Source organism: Lissotriton helveticus, chromosome 7 (assembly GCF_964261635.1).
Source record: "Lissotriton helveticus chromosome 7, aLisHel1.1, whole genome shotgun sequence".
Classification (NCBI taxonomy): Eukaryota; Metazoa; Chordata; class Amphibia; order Caudata; family Salamandridae; genus Lissotriton; species Lissotriton helveticus.
Window position 1 is genome coordinate 1,307,019,502 of NC_136068.1, and position 25,688 is coordinate 1,307,045,189.

Sequence of the window (25,688 nt, forward strand, 5' to 3'; positions counted from 1 at the left end):
CAAATACTACCGGGACGAAAAAAATCTCTAAGGATCCAAAGAAGCGGATCAACCGGGCCTGGCTCGGTTGTCAGGACAAGTTCCTGGATGTGGCGGGACCGCTGGCCAAAATCCTGGCAATGGCCCTGGAGCCCAAAGAGTCAGGTGCTCCCTTAGATGCCAACGTTTTGGCTGGGTGGACCCAAAGGGCAATCTGTTTGCTGGGTAACTCCAACTGTGCTATCTCCACAGAGAGGCGTAAGTCGCTCCTAATGAGAATGCACTCTAACTTGACTGAGTTGGCTGCGGCGGAACCAGATCCCTTGGCAGAGGGTAATCTCTTCAGTGATCGTTTCGTGAAAGACATGTCAAAGTACGTGGGTACGTTCATTTCCCTTGACATGGCACAGACAGGCATCAAGCGTGTTTTCCAGGCTGGCCTTTTTAATCGGACCGGGCGAGGCAGAGTACGCTCGCCAGGCCGTCAATACCAGCAAGGTCCTCATCGAGGAGACTACGGCCGTGGTCGAGAAGTGTGGGAGTCCACTTGTGGGGGCACCTTCTATCCCACCAGACAACGCTTCAACAAAAGGCGTTTCCACAGAGGCGGACACTGTGCCGGTTTCCAAGCTTCTGAGTCTGCAGGTAAGAGTTTCCAGCACCTTTCAGTTACCCTTGGGTGGTCGTACTCAGTTTTTATACCACAATTGGGTTCTGATATCTCAGGACGCATGGGTCCTTCAGACAATTCAGAGGTTTCACCTAGAGTTTTATCACACTCCCTTTTAGGACGTCCCTCCCACACAACTATCTTTTTCCCAACTAGAGTGCGATTTTATAGATGCAGAACTCGACGCATTGCTGCAGAAACACGCGATTGCGTATTGCGATGATGGTCCTCTGGGTTTCTGCAGCAATATCTTCTTGGTTCAGAAGAAGGGCGGAGGTCACAGGTTGGTACTGAATTCAAGGGACTTCAACCAGTTCATGACGTACAATCATTTCAAGATGGAGGGTATCCATCTCCTGAAAGATTTGTTGAAAGAAGGGGACTGGATGGTCCGGTTGGATTTGAAGGATGCCTATCTGTCCATACCTATATTTCCCCCTCACTGTCACTTCCTCCAGTTTCAATGGCAGAACCGGTGGTTCGAATATTTGGTCCTTCCTTTCGGACTTTCCTCTGCTCCTTGGTGCTTCACCAAGGTGATGAAGCCGGTGGTTGTGCACTTGCGGGAACAAGGCATACACATGATAGTATACCTAGACGATATACTTATCATGGCTCACACTGCGGAGTTGGCAACGCTGCACTTGCACATGACCATGTCTATGCTTCAAAATTTGGGGTTCGTGATCAATGATTCCATGTCGGACCTTTGTCCAGCTCGAAACATGGATTTTCTGGGCTTCGTCATAAACTCTCAGACAGCCCAGCTGAGCCTTCCTCGTTCCAAATTGATGGATATTAAAAAGGAGCTCTCCACACTGTTGTACAAGCAAGTGGTTTCTCTGAGCGTGATTGCCAGGATAGTGGGTCTTCTGGCATCCTTAATTCAAGCAATTTTCCCAGGCCCTCTTCATTACAGGGCACTTCAGAGATTAAAGATTCAACATATTCGGAAGTGTCTATCCCTATACGGATCTGGTTCCACTTTCCACGGAAGTACGAGAGGAGATCCAATGGTGGCTAGCCCAAGTGGATGCGTGGAACGGCAGAGCCATCTTCAGCTCTCTGCCAAAAGTGGTCATAGAGTCAGATGCTAGCCATTGGGGCTGGGGAGCGCTCTGCGGGGATATTTCCACCGGAGGTCAGTGGTCCCTACACAAACTTGATTTACATATCAATTGCCTAGAACTATTGGCGGGGTTGTTTGCGATCCGGACGCTCTCTCCCAATCAGGTCTCATGTTGCATTCTTCTACGAATGGACAATATCTCAGCGGTGAGGTATATCAACAAGTTGGGAGGCACAAGGTCGTCCTTACTAGCAGAGATAGTGAAGGACTTCTGGCATTACTGCCTGAATAACCAGATTTCGGTCAAAGCAGAATATCTTCCGGGGCAATCCAATGTAGTGGTGGATTGGAACTCATGATACCTCAAGGATTACAGCGACAGACAACTCCAACCCCAGATATTCAGTTGGTTGCAAGCTGTGTGGGGCAAGTGTGAGATATATCTCTTTGCGTCCAGACTGAATCGTCAACTGCAAACGTTTTTCAGCTGGAGACCGGATCCGTTGGCGAAAGCGACAGATGTATTTTCTCAGGATTGGTCCAAAGACCTGAATTATGCCTTTCCCCCCTTTAGCTTGATCCCGAGGGTGACCACTCACGTATCCCAACAGTGGGCAGAGATAACCCCACTGTGGAAGTCGCATCCCTGGTTCCCATTATTACTGGAGATGAGCTCTGACTTCCACAGGATGGTTCTGTGGTCCCTGACGATGCTCCAGGGCCCTCATGGAGAGGTGCATCCGATGGTAGTGTCTGGACAGTTGTCTCTGATGACCTGGAGGCTTTCAGGCAACAATGGGAGATGCCAGGTTTTTCAGACAAGACTGCAGCCTTCATTAACCAGACCTGGGCTCCTTCCAACAGGAAGCGATATTCTTCAGCCTGGAAGGGCTGGGTTCGTTGGTGCATGGAACAACATGTGGATCTTGAGGGGGCCGAGTTATCCCATGTTGTGAATTTCTTATCAGAGAAAGCTTCAGAAGGGTTAGCGTAACGTTCAGTTAACAATTTTAGGTCCGCCATTTCCGCTGGTCATTCTCAAATAAACGGCAAGCCTGTGAGCATGCATCCTGCATTTGTAAATGTGACAGGGCGGGACCGGGACGTTCATATGAAGAACAGGCTGATACTCGTGACTGGTGGACAGTACCCTTGACACCCCTTTCTGTTCCCTCTCAACAGTCTTACTCCCCTGACCCAGAGGAGTGGCTGCTGTCTGACGCGGAACACCCTTGGCAGTTCGAGGAAGAAACAGGACAAGGTGCCTTTAATTCAGCTTTTCAGGACGACGTAGCTCCGCCCACTTGGAACGTCACGGAGCCAAAAGGAGGAGGATCCAGGAAGACGAGGGACATCGTATCCCCAGAGGAAGAAGGCGTTGCGGAGTGGAGACGGAGAGCGGAATTGAGAAGTTGCGGAGAAGAAGACGAAGCCCCGAAGAGCCCAGGTGCGATCATCAAGCCAGGAGGCCAACGACCCTGCGAAGCGCCCCGCCACGCTCCCATGGGAGGAGCGTGGCTTACAAAGGTACGGGGCAGAGTTGCGGGTTGGGTGAGTCGGAGTGGCCAGCCTACGGACTAAGCAGCCAGTGTAAATTCATGTACAGTTCCCCAGTACCTTTCCCCTCACGAGCACGATCGGCACTGTACTAGTTTGTTTGTAAATACACAGCGCACTTGGTTTCCCTCACCCTGAGAATACTGCTCCGGACGTCCCAGTGATTGCTTTTCTCTTTCCTTCCTTTTTGGTCCCGGCACATTCGGTGAACACCGCCTGTGAGGACGCCGCCGAAGTTACCGTTCTGGCTGCAACACCTCCCCTGCGTGGCCACACCACCCTGGAACTTCCGGTTTTCCCCAAGGGTGTCAGAATGGAGCCTGACGAGTTTGCACGTATAAGACTCTCTAACAGGAGAAGAAAGGCTTATATGAAAATAAAACCCTCTTTAAAATCGTTACTCCAGGTTGCAGACTCAGTTCCTTCTCCTACTGATCCCGTCCCCTTACAGTAAACTATTGAAGGGTACTCGAGTGGTGAATCCTCCTCAGCCAAAGTATTCTTCTTTGTGGGATGTATCGTTAGTTCTGGTCTTATTTGACAGTTGGCCAGATAATACTGTGTTGACTAGGAAACAGTTGTCATCTAAACTTGCCATGTTGTTATGTCTCTCTGCCTGCCAACGCTCATCAGACGTCAAGGCTCAGGATATTACAGGTAGAGTATTTACTCCGGAGGGAGTTTCTTTTAACATTACTGCCAGAACTAAGACTTTCTCAAAAAGTATTGGTTATCATGCCTTTCCTGCTAATGCCAAGTCATGTGTAGTTCAATGTCTTACAGCATATGAATATTGTACTAGGTCCATACGGCCTGTTGGCTCCACTCAATTGTTGATTGCATTACAAAAACCATATAAACCTGTGTCTGCAGCCACTATAGCCAGATGGCTAAAATCAGTCATGCAAGATGCGGGTATTGATACCCAGGTATTTAGGGCACATTCCGTTTGCGGTGCCATGGCCTCTAAAACATTTATGTTGGGTTCTACCATTCAAGATATCATTAAGTCTGCTGACTGGTCTTCAGAATCTACCTTTAAACAATTTTATTATAAACCGGTGGGTGATATAGCCTCAGTTGTATTTGATAAGCGTTAAACTAGCATATTCAGAAGCCTCTGGTCCTGTAATAGAATAAAAAATCAGCTAGCATTCCCACCAAGAATTTTCAATTCTATTAAGGACAAAGAGGCGAGGATTATCCCACTCGGTTATATTACAATATTTGTAATTTTTACCCAGCCGTATGTATTTATATTCTGTTTAAAGCAGAAGTTATGGGTTTTCCTGTGTTTCCTTAATTTCAGGTTCTGAAAAGAAGATGGAATAGGAGTACTTCTGGTTAAAAAGACGTTAAATTCCAGTTGGTTCGGTTCTTCCACGTTGGAGGATGTTGTTTGGCTTAAATTGCTGTTATTGGTCTGTTAACGTTCCAGCAAAGAAAGAGGATGATTTCCGGTTGTTGTGGCTCTTATAGGGTCTTACAGGATGTAATGTAGAAGATATGCATCATGGGAAATGTCGTTTTATTTGCATAACAAAACATTTTATTTGGCTGCTGTGAGTAGCAAATAAATAGAAAGAGAAGCATAATCCTTGACTCCGTGTCCTTAATAGAATTGAAAATTCTTGGCGCGAATGCTAGCTAATTTTTTATTCCCCCTTGCAGCTGTGGTTAAGTTACTGCCAGTAAAGACAAATACTCTTTCAAAGCTAATGTTAACTTAGCCACCCAGGGACTCTCAGAGTGATGGTGCGCAAAAACCTAGTGATCTCTCGCTTTGGTGTTTTCCTCTCGTAAGCGCTGATTTCCACTCTTTAAGCACTGAACATCACAGCTAGACCTTGTGGCTTCTCCTGCTCCCAGTCATCGCCAATATGTGGTAACAAAGTACTCCTGTACGATGCTTTGAAAGTACTCTTATAAAAGGAGCAGCCAACAATCACACCCAACAATGAAAAACTATCTGTCTAACCCCCTTTTTTGAAACCACCTGAACCTTCTATTCCACATCATTTTACCCACACCATTCCACCCACATCCTGCCCCTCCCAGGTTCCAAGATGCAGAATATATTAACAAACACTCAAGGTCAAGGTGTGTACAATTAAGATGGAAGTCAGGGGTCACTCTGAGTTCAGAAGTCATGAACTTCACAAGATGTCGAGAAGGTTTTGCATAAAAAATACTTGTGAACTGATCAAAGCTGAAGGTTTTAAACAAAAGAGAACAAGTAATTTGTGTAACTTTGTAAGGAATGAATACACGTCTGCGTAAATGTCGCTTAAATGTTGATGTATTTGAGGCATAAAAGGCAATAACTTCTTTTGCACATAATTGCGCACAGACACACACACATATTCCCCATGATTCAACCCCAGTTTTTTGGAATAGCATGAGGAGCCCCTGGGACAAGAGTTAGGGGAGTGATGGCACTGTAAAGGGAATTTATGTGCCTTGGTTAATTGCAGAAGTATAGGCTCTAGCGCTGTCGGCGAGTGTTCCCGTGGGCTAGTTTCATGTTCACAAGAACATGGATGCCACATCCTGGATGTCCGTCCATCTATGCTGTCTGCTGGGAAGTAATAGTGCTGTAATAGCTCCTATTCAGGTAAGCCAATGGAGCAGGGCATCCATTGAATTAATAAATTATAATTTGCCGAGTCTAAATGCGAACAATGTGGGGCCAGGAGCTGCCCTCTATCTCCCTGTGTTGTACACTACATAGCCCTGCGGTTGTGGGGTGTTGAAAGGTGTTGGTTCCATCATGTGGGAAAGGTCCTCGGTATTAATAAATGCACATTTCTCTGCTAAAATGGGCATTGTGTTTACATGACCTAGATGTTGCGTATGGGTCATTAGACAATGAATATCCAGCAGAATAGCAGCTCTCTAGTGAAGAAACTAACACTGAACTTGGAAGAACTGAGTAGCTACTGCCCCTCTCTGGGGTTACCAGTGATCAGTAACATTCCTGAAAAAGTAGTGACCACAGGCACAACTAGATCTATATGGAATATTATACTTATGATAGTTGTGCTTCCATCCTGGCTCTGTTAGGAATAATGGGCAACCCTGTAGCCCAAGGAACCGGGGCAAATCAATGATAAAATTAAGAACGGGTCTCCTCAGGGTAAGAGTAACATTTATCTTCATTGGCAAATGACATAGCGGTCCAATTTATGACCCCAATTGCCACTCAAAAGGGGTACCCCTGAAAGGTAGATAGAGGCAGGTACCGCAGGGGAAATCAGTACAACCAGTAAAGAGAAAATACCTGCCTATAAATTACACAAAGGCCTTAGGAAAGGGTCCTGATACTTACATACAAACACCGGTGCAGACCGTTGCACAAATCATGATGAACAAATAATGAAAGTATTTAAACAAAATCGTTTTTCATTTTTATTTTCATATTATCAAAAAGACAATTAATCAGGCTTTAATAGAATAATAGAATAAATACATTGAAAAAATTGTTGAGTATAATTTTTTCAATGTATTTATTCTATTAAAGCCTGATTAATTGTCTTTACTGGTATGACCCTAATTGCATCACGCTTGCCCACCGCAACGTGATACATGTGCGACAAACTGAAAAATTAGATGTATGAAGCCATGCAAGGCTAGTTTGCTTGGCTCTGAGTGGATTCATAAATCTCGAGTAAAGCAACGCAGAGAAAGTTGCTGTGTTGCCTTACTTTGCGCTAGGGAGGTATTCCATGGGTGTTCTCACACAACTACCATGGTTTTTGATGCATTCCCAGGTTTACCAGAACTGGTAAATATGGGAATGCTCCAATAAGATACGTCTTCCCAGGGGGGCCGTGGCCAGCCAGGCAACATGGCGGACGCGACTCTTTAGAGCTCCGCTAGTAGGGCCCTGAATTTCTCCTCCATTTACCCTGAGGGTGAGGCTGCATTCCCCACATCGAGCGGAATTGGTGTGGGAACAATCGTGAGGCTTGCTAACGAGATTCACGGTGCCCCGAGAGGGGGTGAGGACACAGGAGCGGCTGTCGGCCTGCAGGGACGCGGATCGCTGGAAAAGGCCCGAAGCTGGCCGGGCTGCGACGAGAAAGGAAAGTCTCGGCGCCGGTCAAGAGGAGGAGCTGCTTCCCCGAGTTGTCTTTTGAGGGCCAAAGTACGCCGAGCACAGCAGTGGTGATCCCGGCGGGAGCGGGAAGCCGCCCGGAGGCGCCCGGTGAGCCCAAGAGTGAGAAGGCCACTAACGAACGTCTGATGAGGCCCATGGTGCCAGGATACACTGGAGGCGACCTGCGCTAGACAAGTGCTGCGGTGAGGAGTGGGGAAGAGGGGGCCCCCATTAAGCGCGACTCCAGGCCTGCGGCATTGGGGCAGAGGGCAGCAGAGGCGAGAGCTCGGGCACTGGCTGGACCCTTACCCCTGGCGGTGGAAAACACAGTCTGCATTTTGACGGCGGCGCGGCCCGGGGCGGAGGAGACAGCGGAGGTGTAGCGGCGGCCAGGCGGGCCCCTGCGAAGAACTGCGACACCCCACGGCAAGTTAACTGAGCACGTCCTGATTCTGGCGGAAAGTAAACTACACGCCAGGGAATGCATAGGCGCGGCGCTGTGGGAGCTGCTCACCGCCATTAAGTGGGTCACTGGACAAGGTGGACCTGCAAGCCCGTCACCTTCCGGGCTGCTCAGGGCTGCGGGGGCGCCGGACGCTGAGCCTGAGCCCCAGCAGTGGCGGCTGCGGTCTGAGGGCAGAGGAGAGTGACACCAAACACGGCCAATTGAATCTCCAGCGGCGGAACGAGGGAGCTCACACAGCGCGCCCACGGGAGTGTCTGAGAGCAGGAGAGAGTGGAGAAAGTGGGGTCTCGGCCGCCGGCGGGCCCCGAGCATAAGCGGCACTAGTGAGGCGGGCAGCGGCGCGCTCATCCTGGCGCTGCCGCAGCCTGAAGACTAGGCTTGGGCCTGGTGGTGGCAGCAGAGGGTTGACGGACCCCTACGGTGCACAGCGGCCGCTCAGCGGTGGACGGCGGGAGTGCGGCCTGGCCCCGGTGAGCGTCCGCTACGCAGAAGCTGCGGATATCTACTGCTGCTCGGTGAGTCACTGGGACCCGGGACGCTGCGCGCTGTCTGTCTGGCAGCCGGAGGGGCATCTGGGACTGGAGCGGGAGCCGAGGGGCACAGCAGGATAGCAGAGGCCGAGGCCGTGAGGCGAGGAGGGTGCGGCAGGCCGCAGAACACGCCATTTTGTTCCGGGCGCCATTTTGACCACCCATAGGCTGAGAGGCCCCATCCCTGGGCCACATCAGCCATTCCCATCCATTGCCGGCAGCACCAGACACTGAGGCCATGTCAGCGAAAAGGACTCGGGAGGAGGGGAGCCCCCTACACTGCTGGAGAGTACCTGGGAGAGCATTGCTGGCTGTACCTATACCCTCTCCGGAAGAGGAACGCGCACTGACGGATCATGGCCGGACTGTCCTCGAGGCATTTAGTCAGTGTTTTCTGGTGGTGGTGGTCTGCCCAGGCCAGCCTGCCTTTAGCTGGCCCATGGCATTGGCCCCCTTGAAGTGAAGCGGGAACGGTTGACCATCCCCCTACCCCTCCTCCTCCTGCCATCGTTGCTAGACCTGAACCGGACGCGTTGATGCCCATGGCGCAGCAGCTTGCAATGGGCAGGCTGAGAGACAAGTCGCAGACAAAGCGGCAGGAAGCAAGTGGCCCTAACCCAACGCAGGAACAGCGGCGAATGGACATGGAACCTGCAGCCGCCTTGGCAGCCAAAATGGACACTGTGCTGGTGGCAGTGGAATGAATTGGGACTACCTTGGCGCAGGCCAAAACTTCCCTGGAAGCGAGACTTGATAAAGTCACCTCTGACTTCATACTGCTGCACGCGGACCACCGTAACTTGTCAGAGTCGGTTGCTGCACAGTGCCAAACGGTTCAGGAGTTGCAGCCGGTGGTACACAGCCATGCCTCAGCTTTACAGGACCTGATCGACAGAGTCCAGGTGTTAGAAGACCGCGTGGAGGACGCGGAAGGGCGCTCTCGGCGCAACAATGTCCGAGTGGTGGGTCTGCCAGAGGGAGAGGACGGGAAGAACCCTGAACATATACAGAAGGTTGGTTGCGGACGCTCCTGCCGACCGGAACGCTGTCTCTTCACTTTGTGGTGGAAAGAGCGCACAGGGTGCCGGCGCAAGCCCAGAGGCCCTGAACTCGGCCCCGTCCGTTCCTCTTCAAACTTCTCAACTATCAGGACCGAGATGTGGTGCTCCGGGAAACTCGTAAGATGGGAGACCTTAAAGTGGGTAAGACTCTTTGAGATAGGTCTGCGGGGGACGGTGCTCGACTGGTTTTCTTCCTTTCTAGCCGGCCGCCGGCAAACGGTCTGGGCGTCGCCAGATTCCACCGTGATGCCGCCTCTGGGAGTCGGGGTCCCACAGGGCTCTATTTTGAGCCCGACCCTATTTAACATCTTCATGACCCCGTTGGCGGCGTTGGCGGAGTCGTATGGCGCCCGGATCGTATCCTACGCTGACGACACCCAGCTCCTCTTCTCATGTAAGAGAGGAGGAGACTTTGATGAGGAGAGTATCCGGGATTGCCTTGGGGCTGTTTTCCAATGGTTCCATCTGAACAGCCTCAAGTGCAATTCCGATAAGTCCGAGGTACTCTTCTTTGGGTGCGACACAGAGCCAGACTGGCAGGCCTGGTGGCCGATTAATATGTTTCCTCCGTCTTGTTCTTCGCAAGTCGCCAAGAATCTGGGGGTCAAGATGGATAAGGGGCTAACATTGAAATCCCAGATCCTTGGGGTGTCGGGCATCTGCTTCGGCATCCTTAGGATGTTGCGGAGGTTCCTTCCCCTGTTGTCTGAGGAGCATAGGAAATTGACAGTGCAGGCTCTGATTGGGTCCAGGTTGGATTATTCCAACATTCTTTACCTGGGCCTACCAGAGTACTTGCTGCAGCGGCTCCAAGTGGTGCAGAACGCTGCCGCGAGAGCAATCTTTGGATTAAATAGACGGGCCAATGCATCGGGCCTGTTGAAAACCTTGCATTGGCTTCCTATCCGGAAACGGATTGCCTTTAAGGCTCTGACTCTGGCATATAAAGCTCTCCACGCGGTGGGAGCAAAGTACCTTCAAAAGAGACTGGTCTTCTATCAACCGACCAGGTCTTTGAGGTCGGAATCCCTGTTTTTGGCGGTTGTCCCGCGTGTGAAGAGAGCTCGCCTGGGAGGCCGCTCTTTTGGATTGCTGGCGCCACAGTTGTGGAACTCTCTGCCGCTTGCTCTGCGGGGAGCCACCAGCCTACTAGCTTTTAGAAAAGGCCTTAAAACCTGGCTGTTTACCTAGTAGCCTAATTTCCTGCATGTTTTTGTTTGGCATTCTGTTTTTTCTTTTATCGGTGTTATGTTATTGTGTTGCAGCCTTCCTTTTCCATTAAAGCGCCGGGACACTCTTTTTGAGTATCCGTGCGCTATATAAAAGAATAAATAACATAACATAACATAGCCAAGTGTTGTTCTTCCCGGATTACAAGGCGACAGTGCAGAGGAGACGTGGCTCCTACCTAGCAGTGAAGAAACAGCTGCGAGAACTGGAACTGCCCTATTCACTACTGTTTCCTTTCCGTTTAAGAGTGGTCACCAAGGAGGGTGCGCGCTTCTTTGAGGTTCCGTTGGAAGTTTGGGACTGGCTGGAGGAGACGGGGCGATGGTCGGGGACGAGGCAGACAGGCCTGGAAGACGGCGGGTGGCAGGAACAGCGCTCCAGGAGGCAGAGGAGGAAGAGAGGGTCCCGGCGAGGTGCGGGTCCCGGACAGGCTGCGCCCAGCCCAGAGAAAATGCGGCAGGAATGGCAGGAGGCCCTTGAGGCGGTCGCGACACTAGGGGCAGTGAACGCCAGCAACGACCTGAGGTACAGGCAACGGAGCGAAGTACAAGCTAGTGGATCGACTTCACCGTCCACTGTGATGTCGGATGACACTGCTCTGCCTGTGGTAACACCCCAGACAGCTGACTTCATAGTGTGACCAGAGGTGGACTTGAGACAGTCTGATATACCGCCTTCAGTTCATCACAATGCCCACTGTATCCTTTATCTGCTTGTTGCAGCATGCTGTTATGGTGGGACATGGGCTTTTGCACCCCGCACAGGCTTGGGGTTGGGTCTTGGCGGTGCACCGCAGGTACACAGCTGCGTCCTGCGTGGGGAGGGGTCTGGCTTTTACAGCGCGAGTTGCTCCCAATGGTTGACTCATGTTCGCCTGGTGTGTCTCATTGCTTAGATTTTCTATGCACGCCTCAGACACTTTAAGGGCCCTGAGTGAGGGAGCTCCGTGATGCACTACTGGCTGCGCGCTTCACCTCCACCACATACACTTGAGTTGTGGACACGTCACTTTGACAAGTAATCATATTATTTGGTTTGGACGCTCACCCCGTTGGGAAATCGCCCACACAGTTGCAATGTGGATACTGGTTTATATGTTTCAGAAGCGACACTCAACGAATACCCCCTGCAGGCCCAGCCCTTGGCCTGGAGTGGTGACCCCCCTAACCCCTCGGGTGACTGCACTACGACACAAACCATGGCATGCACCAACTTTATAACTTGGAACATCCGCGGCATGCACACCCCGTCGCGCAGATATTCGGTCTTTGCCTATATGCAGCGACACAAGGTGGGGATTGCACTCCTCCAGGAGACACATATGTCCCAGGTAGAACTGGAGCAACTCCGTAGGCGCTGGAGAGGGCAGCTTCATGGCACAACCTACTCAACACAGGCGCGCGGCACTCTGATATGGGTAAGAGCTGGCGTCCCCTTTACATGCACTGATGCGCAGGTGGACAAGGAGGGGAGGTACTCTTTTGTTAGGGGGTGGCTTAACGGGCAGGAGATACTGTTGGGTTCCATCTATGCCTTTAACACGGATCAACCCACCTTCCTGTCGTCACTAAACCACATCCTTCCGCGCTACGCCGGCCTCCCCTGGCTGGTAGGCGGAGACTTTAATATGGTATTGAACACTCACCTGGACCGCTCCTTCCCGCCCCTTCGCGCAGCGACATCGACAGCACAGGCACTGAGGGATTGGTTACTGCACTGGGACATACATGATCTCTGGAGCACACAGCACCCTGCGGATAAAATATACTCCTACTACTCGGCAGTACACGATCTCCATGTCCGCCTGGACCGAATAGTAGGATCCCAGTCTCTGCTCCCGCTTCTGTCCAAGTCAGAATACCTAGGTAGGACACACTCAGATCACAATCCCCTGTGGTTTCAGCTCAGCTGGGAGGCGGACAGACCCCCAGAGCCCACGTGGCGGCTGCAGCCTGCAGCGTTGGAAGAAGCTGAGTTTAGGTCTTCCCTAGGCACAGCCATTCTCACTTACTTCGAAGAAAACGAGGACACAGCGAGCGATCCCGGGGTGGAATGGGATGCCCACAAAGTGACTATCCGTGGACATTGCATGGGTGCCAGATGGAATATTCGCGCACAGGTGTCCACATCCCTAACTCACATAGAGTCCGAACTTCTGCGATATGAAAGGGAAGGGGAAGGTAGGCATGCACGCAAATTGAACTCCGCGGAGAGCATGCCGTCCTGCTTGAAAGGCTGAGGTGCCACAACTACGCGGCGCATACAGCCAAGACGCATGCCAAGGCGGATAGAGCCGGCCGCCTGCTAGCTTGGTTGGTGCGAGGGACAGAGCGCATGGCTCCGATTGGTGCCATTCGTTCTGGGGACGGGACAGTTTCTGGGGACGGGACAGTGGTGTACACGCAGCGCGAGATTCATCGGGTGCTGACCAATCGCTATCGGGAACTCTACAGGTCACGAGGCACTGGCCATGCACACTTGCTGACCGGATTTCTGGAATCGCTCGCTCTGCCTTCCGCTACGGAGAGCCAGAACGAGGAGCTTGGCGCCCCGCTCACGATGGAGGAGGTGGGAGGTGCGATTCAAGCACTGGCGACTGGGAAACCGCCGGGACCAGACGGCCTACCGGCCGAATACTATAAAGCAAACAGAGACATCCTAGCGCCTAAGCTCCTCCGGGTGTATAGGGCATCGGTTGACACCGGCCAACTCCCACCATCTCTGTGGGAAGCGTTCTTAGTGTCCCTGCCTAAGCCTGACAGGGAGCCCATGTCCCTGAGCTCCTATCGCCCATTGACGATGCTCAACACTGACTATAAGGTATTCGCCAAACTTTTTGCGGAGCGTTTGGCGCCGGTGGTCCCACATTTAGTACATCCGGATCAAAATGGTTTCGTACCAGCGAGGTCCACATCCCTGAACCTCAGGAGGTATTTCAGGGTAGCAGTAGAAGCGGCGGCAGCTTGGCCCAGGGCGGGGTGCCTGGTGCTTGATTTAGAAAAGGCTTTCGATTGCCTGGAGTGGGGCTTCCTATCAACAGTGTTGGAGGCGTATGGGCTGGAGGCAAACTTTTTGCAGATGGTTGGACTCCTGTATAACAACCCTGTGGTCCGTGTCCGGATGGGACCGTGCATCTCGGAAGCAGTGGTGGTAGGCAGGGGTACTCGTCAGGGTTGTCCCCTGTCGCCGCTGCTCTTCGCGTTAGCCATGGAACCCTTGGCAGCAGCCATGAGGCAGCTTCTGGCAGATGGTATCCCCCTAGGTGATGGTGTCCATCAGGTGTCATTGTACGCCGATGACCTATTGGTCTTTGCTCGGGACGTGGGCCACATACCGGAGCTGCTGGCCCAATTGCTAAGCCGTTTCGCCGATTTCTCGGGGCTCCGAGTAAACGCAGGCAAGTCATGCCTATATGCATTTAGCAATGCGGTAACCGACCTGGAGTACAGCCTCCATGGCACGCGAGTCCAGTGGCGGGCGGACACGTTCAAGTATCTGGGGATCCAGATCTACCGTCAACCGACGGACCTGCTAGATGGAAATCTGGGAAGAGTGGTGACGGCGCTCAGAGCCCAAATCGGCTTCTGGTCCACGCTTCCACTGACGCCCACAGGCAGAGTGGCCATCGCAAAAATGGTGATGCTCTACCGCCTTCTATATTATTTTGCGAATCTGCCACTGTTTATACCCGCGTCCTTCTTCTCTAATCTTAACAAGATACTGCGCGACTTCATTTGGGGTGCGTCCAGACATCGTCTGGCCCTCGGGAAGCTGTTCCTGCCCACGGACAGGAGTGGGCTAGCCGCTCCCTGTTTTGAGCACTACTACCTGGCGGGGCAACTTCAATGGATAGCCCGCTGGTTAGCGGACAGGGGATGAGAAGACACTGCCACGAATGAGCCGCCTTACACGTTGGAGCAGGTCACTGCACTCTTTCATCCATTAGCGGCGTCGGCACGCCAACTCCACTGCTGCTGGCAGTGGCCTACACATGCTTTCGCAGGGCATTATATCTCACCAGAAAGGTGCACCCCTATGCACCTGCGGTGCGGTTAGAAGGCTCGCCGGGGGCGGGTACTCACGCACTCCATGCTGGAGCCGTGGCTCAAAGTAGACGTCCAGACGCTGGGCGACCTATACCAGGATGGAGCGCTGACACCCTACGAGACGTTAGTTGTGGACGCTGGGCTTCCTCCCGGGGGCTTCCTACTACACCGATCCCTGACGGCCCATATGGCGGCTAAGTGGGGCGATGTCACGGAGGAGCCAGCACAGCACTTGATGGTGCAATATTTGCATGTTATGGGCAGGGGCAGACATCTAGTTAAGTGGTTTGCTACGTCCCTACGGACACATACGGAACTAGACCTAGCCCCTCTCCGGGGAAAATGGGAGCGAGATATGGGGCGAGCACTGGCAGATAAAGAATGGGAGAAGATCCTTAAAAGTCTGGTGCGCATTCCCAGAAATATGCGATTTCGCCAAATCCAAGTATACATAGTGCACAGGGCCTATCTCACCCCTGACTTAATTATTAAATATTTTCATAGGGCAGACGCATCTTGCCCCAGATGTGAAGCTGTGAATGCGGATCTTCTCCACCTTTTGTGGCACTGTCCGAGCCTTGGCACCTATTGGAGAGACATTAATGCACTACTTACGCAGTGCACTGGTCGTGTCATCCCTTGTGACTGGCCGGAGTACCTCCTGCACCAATTCAAGAGGCCGCCCAAGGACAAAGCGTCATCTTGCTTTCTAGATCTGGGGATGGCGACGGCAGTGCGACTTCTCACTAGGAGATGGAAGGCGAGCGACTCGCCCAGTGTAAGGGCATGGCTTCTGTCCCTCTTGTCATGGGCCCGTGCAGAATGGACTGCCATTCGGAGGGAGGAAATGGTGGGACTCCGGAGGGAACCTATGGCGGAAAAGTGGGAACATATGCTACACATTCTTCAGGCGGCAGGGAATGCCAGGGACGAGGAAGAGGGGGCGGCGGGACAATAGGTTGACATAGCAGGCAGGTGAGGGGAGAGCGCAGCGGACGTCCTACCTGGCACACTGCTTGGTGCATGACATGAAGAAGCGGTGAGGAAGCATTAAACATGGAAAAGCGTGAGCCCAGAGGGTGGGGATGAGGGGGGGGTTTCGGCTGGGGGGGTCGTGAAGGGGGGGACGAATTGTAATGTAATTCGGTGACAGTGCCGCAGTTCGATGTTCTTCTTTTGTTGTAAATGTTCACCATTAGGGGTTGGGATGCATGTGTATCGCACTGTCGGTGCATTACCACCCAAGACAGGTTGACGGGCTGCATTGTTTGTCATACTGTGCCTATTGTAATGCTGAACTTTATAAATGAATACAAATAAACAAATAAACAGATTAAAAAAAATATATAAGATACGTCTTCCCAGGAGAGGCATAACCTGGAGAAATATTTGTATTTCTCCTTGGTACTTCCTCTTTCTAGGTGTGCTGCATTCTTCAGCACACAGAGGGATATCCTCACAGGATTCTCTGTGTGCAGGAAGGTTGCCCTTCCACCACAAAAACAATCCTGCATGCAACACAGGCACCCTTGTAGAAAGACAAGTAACAATACCTTTTGCATCTGAAAAGGACAGCTTTTCGTCGAATATGATGCGCTATGTGAGGATAGTGGTGCTGTATTATATAGTATAGCAGTGCAACCTTACTCTTAAATGAACTTGTAAGACAGTCTTGGATTCAGTCGTGCTTGTTTCTAAAACCAATAACTCAACTCTGGGTAGCTGTGGCTTTGAGTAACAAGGCTTAAGCAAAGAAACTTGTGTAAAGCATTTTGAAGCAGCAAACAACGAAATAAGAATGTAATGCAACACAAAATAAATCCTACACCAATTTCTAAAAACAGATTTTATTTTAGACACAAAGATGAACAAAATCCAGCAGTGGATTCCGGAGACACAGATTTTAAGTAAAACGTAAATCTTAGCTTTTTAGTTTAAAGTAAGCATTCGAAACAGTAAAGTTTAAAAACATTTCAATTGTTTAAAAGAGTTCTGTTTGCCTACTCTGGCCCTACTGGGGCAACCAAATTTGGAAGGGAGAACATCGGAGGGCCACAAAGGAGTATTTGGACAGTTGCCTGGTCACCAAAGCAGTTTCAACTCAGTTCCATACTTCACATCAAGAACCATCATAGGCTTCAATGGAGTGGTTCTGATACTGGCGATGCTGGAAGATGCTGTGGGTGCTGTGTAGTCGACAGGGGTGTCCTTACGGTTATTCCTTAGTCCACAGGTAAGGTTGGGTGACTTTGGCCACAGGGGTCGGTGTTCCTTCTAAGTCATCTTTGAGCCAGTAGAAAGCCAGCAGCGGCTCGGCTACTGAGCTCCAAACACAGCGGGTCCAGCTGCCTGCTTTAGTGAAGGCTGCTGTCTGTCTTTGGTGACCAATCTGGACTCAGATGACAGTCCCGGGTCCAGCAGACTTGGGTGCAACTTGTGGCAATTGATGATAGGTCTCTTGGGTGCCCCAGCAGAAGTAAGCAGCAAGCCGAAGAATGCAGCTACTGATTTGCTGAAGTGGGCTTCTTCAGCTTTGTTGACCCTGGGTCTGGTTCCAGGGGGTCAACCGGCTGACCCTTGGAGTCACTTCTTTGGTCTGGGGCTCAGGAGTGACATTTACATCAACTAGGAGAGGCACAGTCCTCTCTTTGCTAGCCAAAGGTGCAGTAGGTGCAGTCCAGCAGACAGTGCAGCCTCTCCTGCCAGATCCAGCGGTCAGCAGGGCAGTCATTCAGTCCTTTATCCAGTTCTGTTGTGACCTGAGGTCCAGGGTGCCAGAGATGGCCAGAAAATGCCCTTTGGGAATGATGCTGTCACCAGACAATGGGCTATCAGGATCCCTCCCACCCTGTAATGACTTCTGGCTTTGTGAGGCATCTAGCAATCCCAGAGTACACTATTCTGCCCACTCTCAAGATGTCTGCACCCTTCTTTGAATGTTAGCAGCTTGATAGCCAAACCCTTGAGGTGTGGCTACCTGTGAGCTACACACCCATGGGAAAACCGGTTTGGGCACTGGTCTCCCTTCTCTGTTCCCGCTGGGGACTTGAGCAAAGGGAAGCCCTTCAGGAGTGTGATTGCAAAGCAAATGTAGCTTCACCTTGAAGCTCGTCTTTTGGGCCCACACCATGTGTGGCTTCCTGAAAAGGAGATGTAACAACATTCTCTGTAGCAGGATATTATTGTTCCTGGGCCTTGGAGTCGTTCACATGACTTCCCAGGCGGGCAGAAGGCTGTCTGGTGGCCAGCAATTGTGTGAGGGTACTGGACAAACTAGACTAGAGAGTGGTAACTTTCTGAAAATGGCCTTTTCTTAAAAATGGGCCTCAAATCGGATTTAATGCCACAATTAATCTGAAACATTGAAGTAACCATTTTAATAGCCCCATTCAGAAATTAGCCGGGCTGAGAAGTTCACCTGGTCACTCTGTGTTACCCTATGGGGCCGCTTACTTTTCCACAGCAAACATGTAAATTTGGAAATTTTGCTGTTAGAAAATATTAATAGTGTCTGTTCTATTTAAAATATGCAGCTTCCTGTCTTAGGGCTCAACAGGCCTTCCTTAGGGAAGACTCACATATATTGTTAACGGAAGTGCAGGTTTTGCCATTGGGTTAAGATGAACTATCAGTTTTAATCAGTGCTGCAACCCTTGGGGGACACTGTCTTACATGCCCTGGGTACCCTTGGTATCATATACTAGGGACTTATAAGTTAGTCAGCTTATGCCAATTGAGGCTAGCCAATTCAACATACATTTTGTAAAGTGTTAGAACAAGGTTAGTGAGGTCTGGTTAGCAGGGTCGAAAAACCAGCAGCTAGTAGTCCAAATGGGGGGGACAAATATATTGGGTGAAACCATCAAAAAGCCTGTTTCCTCACACTCTGTTTTTATGGTTAGAGAATAGGGGCAGGTAGAAATCCCCGTGGTTCGGGACAAAGCCTATTCGACTAGTCAGAGACATTATTGACTTAATGTTGAAAACATGGTTAAATGAATTTCAAATGCTTACACTTGACACATGCCGGTTTATCAATGGACAAAACACTGAGATCTTCCCATAAATATTTTCTCTGTCCCCCTCCCTTTCTTCTGGAGACGGATCTCTGCGAGAAGAGCATGCATTGTTGGAATATCCTGCTGCAGTTTTAACTCTTGAGGACTCCTATGCTAAATGTATCCTTTGTGTAGGCAAACATTTATTTAAGCCCCCATTCATTATAGAAGAGTTTTTCCGGCGGACTTCCAAAATAAAAAATATCTTTTTTCCATTTCTGTTATTGACAAGTTTGGGTTATTGTTGCTTTGCAGCAAAGGACGTCTTCTGAGAAAAATGTCAAAAGTTTTTTCAATGATGATAGACACGGACATTTCACCCTCTTCATAAGCTCAGTAGATATATACAAAGAAAATGCTATTACAAGAGGTATGCAGTAAAAGTACAAAATTAGCATAATGAATGCGAGGATACTTCCATCATGTCGCTAGTAAAATGTTCCCCTATGACACTCTTTAACCTATCTCCAACGCTTCTCGTTTCCAACGATACCTGCCCTCAGGATCCTTACTTCTAGCTCCACCACTCCACACCAGAAGTCCACCCCAGGATCTGTACCTGGTGATCTGTCTCTAGCTGCAGACCTCAACCACAAGGTGGTCATTCTGCTTTCTTCATCTCGTCCTTTAACAGCATCACACCATCAGCATGTGATCCTTCACAGCTCCCCTCATTGGTCCACAAAACTCAAGATGCATTTCAACACCAAAGTCCTAGAATGTGCACCATGATCTGATAAGCAATTCATTACTAACTCCTCTTGAGATAATACTTCACATAGCAACTCGCTGGTTCACCAAGCTCCCTACAATCTGTCCATCACAACACCAAAATCCAAATCCACCTCAAATCTACCGATTTATGTCTTTTCAAGAGCCCAAACAGTGACACTTTGTCACCAATTTGGTGCAGGCACAGCATGGAAGAAGGTATGGAATAACTAACTGATGGCTTTTTTCAAGTACATGGTTAAATCCTGCCACGTGGATGTTTTGCTGGCAATTGTCGCAAGTTAGTTTAGGATTGCAACCCGATAAATGTTAAACACTCTCCGTCTTGAGGCCACAAATGTACATAATTTACAGGCCTAAAGTAACAATGTAAACAGGAACAGAACAGACAGTGAGAGCAGGGACAACAATGGTTTGCAGCCTGTAGGTAGTTGCACAGAGACTTGTTGTGTGGAGAAGGAGTGCTTTCCCAGGATGCTGACTGAGCCTGAGGCCGGGGCAGACGTGACTACAGAAAGAGGCCATGAAAAAGGGACAGACTGCAGGACAGGCGCACAATAGCTCATTGACTTTTCCAAGAAGCCTTTCCACTTTTTATTTTGGGCTGCTTTTATTAACTCTGTCTTCACGTTTACCCTTTACGGGCCTGGTGCCCTATCAGCGTCATCATGGCCGGCTCCAGGGTGGCGCAACAGGTGCGACCGCACCAGGCGCTAACTTCAGGGGGGAGAGCGTACTCTTTGCAAATATATTATAGTTTGAAAAGAACCTGATGCCTCGTTCCTGGCCTCCAGTAATTTTCAGGCAACAATAACAATGATACGAAAACTCCGGCGATTAATGTTCTTCCTAGACAGATATCAGAAGTTTGACTAGTGCACGTTTTGACTCATTGTAAGGTAGCACAGTGGGTTCTTATGCCGGCTGCAAAGAAGGTGTACCGTGCAAATCACAACGTGCATATAATGTAAATAGGTCAATGGGTTACAGTTTTTGTCTGAGAGGTCCTTTTCTTACTTGTAGTTTGCAACTTAAATTCCTAACATAGAACAGCGAGCTATCCACAAATAGCTGCATGCAAACTGCAAGGTATAAATTAGAGTGTTATGATTTTTCCCCAGTCTGTCATTATCCTAATTTTGGAAAAAGGGTTCATTTGGATAAAACTCGATTCTTATTACTAAAAAGCACCCCCCCAACCACGGAGTTATGTTTAAAATTCAGTGTTTGTGCTGCTACAGACCAAGCACTCAAACTATACTGTCTACCAGAATGGATTACATGTGACTCCTGCACCTTGTAGTCCTCTGTCTTACAGAAAATTTCCAGTACACTGATTTACACACATACGATTGATTGTCTCTGTGTAGATTGTGTGATGGAATGTGCTCTGACACCCTAGACAAGTATGAGTGACGCTATAAAACTAATTAAATATATCTGACAGAGAGGGGTTATGGAGAAATTGGTTAAGGAGACTTGAGGGGCACTGTTAAAGAGTGGTAGTGAAGGAATCTGAGGCGGTCATTGGGAGGTGCCAACAAACATTGTCTCACTGGGTGCCACCATCGCTAAAGCCCGTCCTGAGTTTCACAATTGCAGACGTGCAGCACAGTCAGCTCCCAAAGCAATGGGAAAAATGCCTACGAGACCATTATCTATCAGTAGCTTATCCGAAAAAGGCTCTTTTGTGGAAACTCAATTGAAATATTTGATCACTTGTCCCGTGGTAGCTGCCTACAGGCACGTCGGAGGTTTTTGTCTGGCATTGGGACAAAGATGTCATGCTGGATCCACGAGTCAGCATCTGTTGTCCTTTAATGGTGCAAGTTGTATTAGATGCCATAAATGAACAAGGCTGGTTTGCTTCAAAATACACTTTGGAGCCAGCACGGGGCCCTGAAAAAATCATGGTGCCTGAGAAATAATGCCCTCTCTTCACCCCCTTTCTGACATCCTTGGCTGCCTCTCTCGAACCCTGACCTTATACCATCTTGTAAACTAATAATTTGTAACCTATGTAGCTGAGGCATAAGTAAAATGTTAAATAGGCCTAATGTAGCTATAGCAATGCATGCAACACACCTTTCTCTAACACACAGAAAACACTGGAGGCAAAGTAAACCCAATACCTTTGTTCATGCCTGCATGAAACTTGCATTGTCTAATCAGTATACCAATTTCAGCCCATCAATTTCATGATCAATTGCAGGGCACTGCAATTCCACCAAAGCAGGCATGGTAAATATCAGTCCAAAGTCTTCAGAACACACCTCGTTCCTTTGATATTAATATTTTCTTACTGATTTTACTAAGTGATCAACAATTTATTCTCCATACCAATGTAATTCCTGATTGTGGCCTTTCTGTCAGGGGCTCCTGTTTGAAACCATGTCAGTCCTAGCCATAAAACCTTTCAAGTCTCCCCCATGTGCAAATAAAAAATCTCCAGCACATAGAGACATTTTTTGTAGGATTTGTGGACATTGGCCCCCACTTTGGGTGTCTATCTCCAGAATACTATAAGTAACAACAGTTCCACCATGCTGGCAAGGCAGATATCAGAAGTTTGTCTAGTGAACGTTTTGACTCATGGTAAGGTAGCACAGTGGGTTCTTATGCCGGCTGCAAAGAAGGTATACCATGCAAATCGCAACGTGCATATAATGTAAATAGGTCAATGGGTTACAGTTTTTGTCTGAGAGGTCCTTTTGTCACTTGCAGTTTGCAACTTAAATTCCTAACATAGAACAGCAAATAGCTGCATGCAAACTGCAAGGTATAAATTAGAGCGTTACGATTTTCCCCCAGTATTTCATTATCCTAATGTTGGAAAAAGGGGTCATTTAAATAGGGGCTCCTGTTTGAAACCATGTCAGTCCTAGCCATAAAACCTTTCAAGTCTCCCCCATGTGCAAATAAAAAATCTCCAGGACATAGAGACATTTTTTGTAGGATATCTGGACACTGACCACCACTTTGGGTGTCTATCTCCAGGAATACTATAAGTAACAACAGTTCCACCATGCTGGCAAGGCAGGTATGATGCCACAATTTCCCATTAAAGCTGCTAATCCCATGCATGCAGGAGGGGATTTGGGAAGAAATATGCCCACCACAATTGCTGCCACTGGTGTGAAAGCAACTACCTCCACCATAGGGCGTTTTCATTTCTTTGCTGGCAAAGTTTATATAACAGGGCCAGATGTAGGTGGCTAAATACTGAGCGGTAACGCAGAAATTCACGGAATTTCTGTGTTACCAACCGGTATTTGGCTGAGAGCAATGTAGGTGAGTTTAAACCTACTAGCAAAATAAGGAATCGCTAAATTTGCGATTCCTTATTTTGCTCTTGTATTTAAGGAATTGCTAATTGGTACATTTCTGGTACAGTTCCTCTGTTATGTGGAACCCAAGCCTTAGTACTGATATCTAATGCACATGTGGAATTCATGCATTTCCAGTAGTTGTGTGACACGTAAATGATAATATGTTGAGGGTGGGGTGTCTGTGTATGTGTCTCAGTATTGCTGCTAGTGGGTCAAGTTGGATGCCCCTGGTGTTAGCATGGCATAGGTTGGAGGATGAGGATAGTTTACCCAGATAGTGACATGATATTGACTACATTTCTTTGGCTGGAGAATGGAGACCATACACAGAAGTGAGGATGGTGGAGACAGGGCTACCTTTAGAAGTTCCATAAAGACTTTGTTAGCACAGGGCTACTAACGAGCTCTTCCTGTTCATTACTTTTTGGTGGATGGTAGGGGTGAGCCTACAGTTTCTGTTGTTCAAGGTGAGGCGGTTTCTAGATCAGGCTTGTCCTTTTGTCTGTCTCAGAAAACTGCTACAAGGAAGCTGATGTTAGCCAGCAGCTGAGAACTCACACTTAAATGTGCCCCTATTTGTAGGTTGTCCTGCTGGGATCCAGCCCAAGTGCTCCCTACCATGTGGAGCATCACTTTACACAACAGATGTGTGTGATGATCATGCGGTAAATTACTTTTGAAAAGGAACCAATCAAAACTGGTTCTGACGCATGAGATAGTGGATCCACAGCCCCGGTCTCAATAGTGTGCATAACCGTAGGATCCAAACCACCCCATTTTGTTCCAAGTTCTTCTTGACCAAGGAAGAGGGTGCTCCACAAAGTACTCAAAGAGCTGCTGTGCAGCCAGGGCCGGTGCCTGGCTGACAGCCAGTCTCCAGAGATGAGAGGATATCACCTGAAGTCAAGACTTTCTTCTTGAAGAGCTTGGAGTCTATCTCAAGACCCTAGAAGTCCACCTGACTGCTGAGGGAAGGAGGAAATGTGTGCATTGCCTTGCAGTAGGAGATACTATCTATAGGGTGAAGACCAGCAAGCTCCCGAAGTTAGGATCTGCTGAGGAATACATAAGTGACCATGCTGGAACGGGACGGGTCTTTGATCTTGCTACAAAGTTCAGGATTGAACTGCATTGAGCTTGTAGCAGAGCATAAAGGCTAGTAGTCTGCCACAGGCTGGAGATACAGAAAGTGCCACCAACTAAAAAAAGTTAGTTGAGTCACAGTGGGGAATCCTGATTGGTATGGAGCTGCATCTCAGTCATTGGCACAAGAAACTCAGCCCAGAGGCCTCATTTACCATTGCAGCCGCCTTGAAGGACAGAGCTTGAGCAAAGCAAAGCATGAGGCAGGGGAAGGTGAATTGAGAACTTGGATGTAAAGAAAGAAGCAATGTAAATTGCACTTTTGGTACAAGAAGGGTAAGTAGATGATACTGTTTCAAAAGATGTTTATTTAGACATGGGAGCTCAAGTCCTGTAGATCCTTCCTCGACGAATTTCCAACTCCAACTCCCTGCGCTGAAGTTAGAAACCACGGAAAAGGAACCCAGAAACAGCGAGCCTTATGTAAACATAAACATGGTGCGTGGCAGGAATGAGCCCAGACACAATACAAAGGGAGGACATTAAAGAAAGACCATTACATCATTCCCTCCTTCACAAAACAAAGTTAGAATTACAAACTGAATTACAAGTAAGTAAAACAAAACATCTGTACATATGAAGAATGCAAGTAAATTCATGTAAAAATCTATGAATCTAGAGGGCATGACTGTATTACGCACAGGCCTCTGAGAAACTCCAAGAACATTGGAATTACAACTGCTTTGTGAATCTGAATTGTCTGACAAAACTAAATCACGCACATCACCCATTGCAGACTCTGTAACATCTGACAGTGAAACTAGACTGACCAGCACTTGTACCATCACAGCACGTGCTGTTAATGACAAACCACCAAGCACTACTACCCTCGTCTTCCTCCAAATTGGTTTTGTGTTTGTTTAATTTGTCAGCTTGTTCTGGAATAAGATTTTTACTAAAGCCCTTTCACACCACCACCTGTGTAGTATTTATATTAGTATGTATATTATTTAACATGTATAAGCTTAGGTAGCTTGGAAGTTAGAACTTCCATTTCTGTATTCTATGTTCTATGTTCTGGCTGTAATCGGAACCTTGAGAACACATTCTGGAAGGCTCTTGAAGAGACAACTTCACGTCATGAGGGTTGGAATAAATATACTTTAAATTCACTTCTACTTCTGAGTGCTTACTTCAGAAATTTGGCGACGGAGGATTTTGAACCAACCCCGGACCCACAATGCGTTTTTCTTTGGTATTCTGTGAAGACGGCTTCCCTATTGCAGGTACCAACTGACAACGGATTCGTTTGAAAACTTTTCTTCTCTCTTCAACATTTCCAGCATTCAAAGAAGTGAGTAAGACGCTTTCAGGATATCGGGTAACTTCGAACTTATTTCATTAAGTTTCACCGAATTCTTTAACTTATTAGTTACTGTTGGTGAATTACCGTTACCCGCATTTTATAAAACAGATCGCACTCACCAACATTCTTCTGTGCCAATGTTCTGATGCTGCTTTCTTCGCACTGATGACGTATTGGTACATGCACAAAGCATTCTGGGATATTTTCGCAGGTCACGCTGCGTGATCCCTACGTGCCACCATTTTGTAACACAGCATTACGTGTTACTTAGCAACGTTTCTTTGTGAGTTTCAAGCAACATATTTGATAACTCTTCATCATTTTAAACAATATTTCAAAGTGACTACTGCTTCATTTCTTAGTACTGGCCAGTTGTATTTATGGTTTAAAGCTTTTATTTTTTTTATATAATT

General features: G+C 48.8%; 1 protein-coding gene across 4 annotated transcripts in view; it reads right to left on the bottom strand.

Moving 5' to 3' along the window:
- LOC144767371 (uncharacterized) overlaps nucleotides 1-25,438 on the bottom strand; it is a 270,245-nt gene extending 244,807 nt beyond the window's left edge. For 2 of the 4 annotated variants that reach the window (XR_013598168.1, XR_013598167.1), the window contains exon 1: nucleotides 25,395-25,428. The gene's annotated coding sequence lies outside the window, so the exon portion shown is untranslated. Of the gene's footprint in view, nucleotides 1-25,394 lie in introns of all 4 variants that reach the window. The other 2 variants (XR_013598169.1, XM_078650836.1) reach the window with 2 other exon arrangements.
- Between the last annotated feature and the right edge of the window lie 250 nt (nucleotides 25,439-25,688).